We start from the raw sequence: 878 nt of genomic DNA on the forward strand, positions 1-878 counted from the left end.
GCCTATAGCTACATCTTTTCCAAATTCTTTCTGCAAAATAGTTCCAGAGATTTCTGGACCCCATGCTTAAGAATAGTCATTGCAACAACCCCACAGCCCAGTATCTATCTATTTTAGTCAGAATTCATGTCATTGTGACACACAGTCAGGAGAAGGTGAAGGACTCATTTTGGCTCAGTGTCATTTCATCATGATGGGAAGGGCATGGTGGAGCTGGACACTGAAGGAGAAGATGCCTGTTCCAGGGGATTCTCTGCTCTTTCTCCTTTATTCTTTCTGGGCTTCCAGCCTATCGGACAATGGTGCCCACTGCTGCGCATTGCGCCCCCGTGTCTGTGCTCTGTGCGCTGGTAACCCAGTTTGCGAGCTTCAGGCAAGGGAGCTGGAGGTTAAAATACACAAACACACACACACACAGAGACACCGACACGGGTCATCCTTGAATTCCCCAAGAATGCCCACTTTATTGTGTTCAGGGGCAGATTATATAGAGATAGCATGCCCCAGCCAAACCCACCAGAAACCACTCTCCTGCCATCAGGAACTTCTGAAGGTCTCGTGCTCAGAGCAGCTGTAGGCACTCAAATCAGGGGATTACAAGAAATTCAGAATCTGGGGTCTCGCTGCTCCCAACAGTCCACACTCAGGATAGACCTTCTGTCCTTACATGAGTCTCTCTGGAACATTCCTAAAGACACACTGAGGTGGGCTTTTCTGTCTCCTAGCACTTCTTAAGCCAACCATGCTGACTACGAGCTATAACTGTCATAGGCCTGGGTAGCAGTCCCCTGCCAGATGAATGACAGAACTTTCCCCAATCTGTAGAATAGTTCCACTATGGGTTTACTTTTACTGTGTGTGCTCCCACTCAGGAAATC

The sequence above is a fragment of the Microtus ochrogaster genome, chromosome 4 (assembly GCF_000317375.1).
Source record: "Microtus ochrogaster isolate Prairie Vole_2 chromosome 4, MicOch1.0, whole genome shotgun sequence".
Lineage (NCBI taxonomy): Eukaryota > Metazoa > Chordata > Mammalia > Rodentia > Cricetidae > Microtus > Microtus ochrogaster.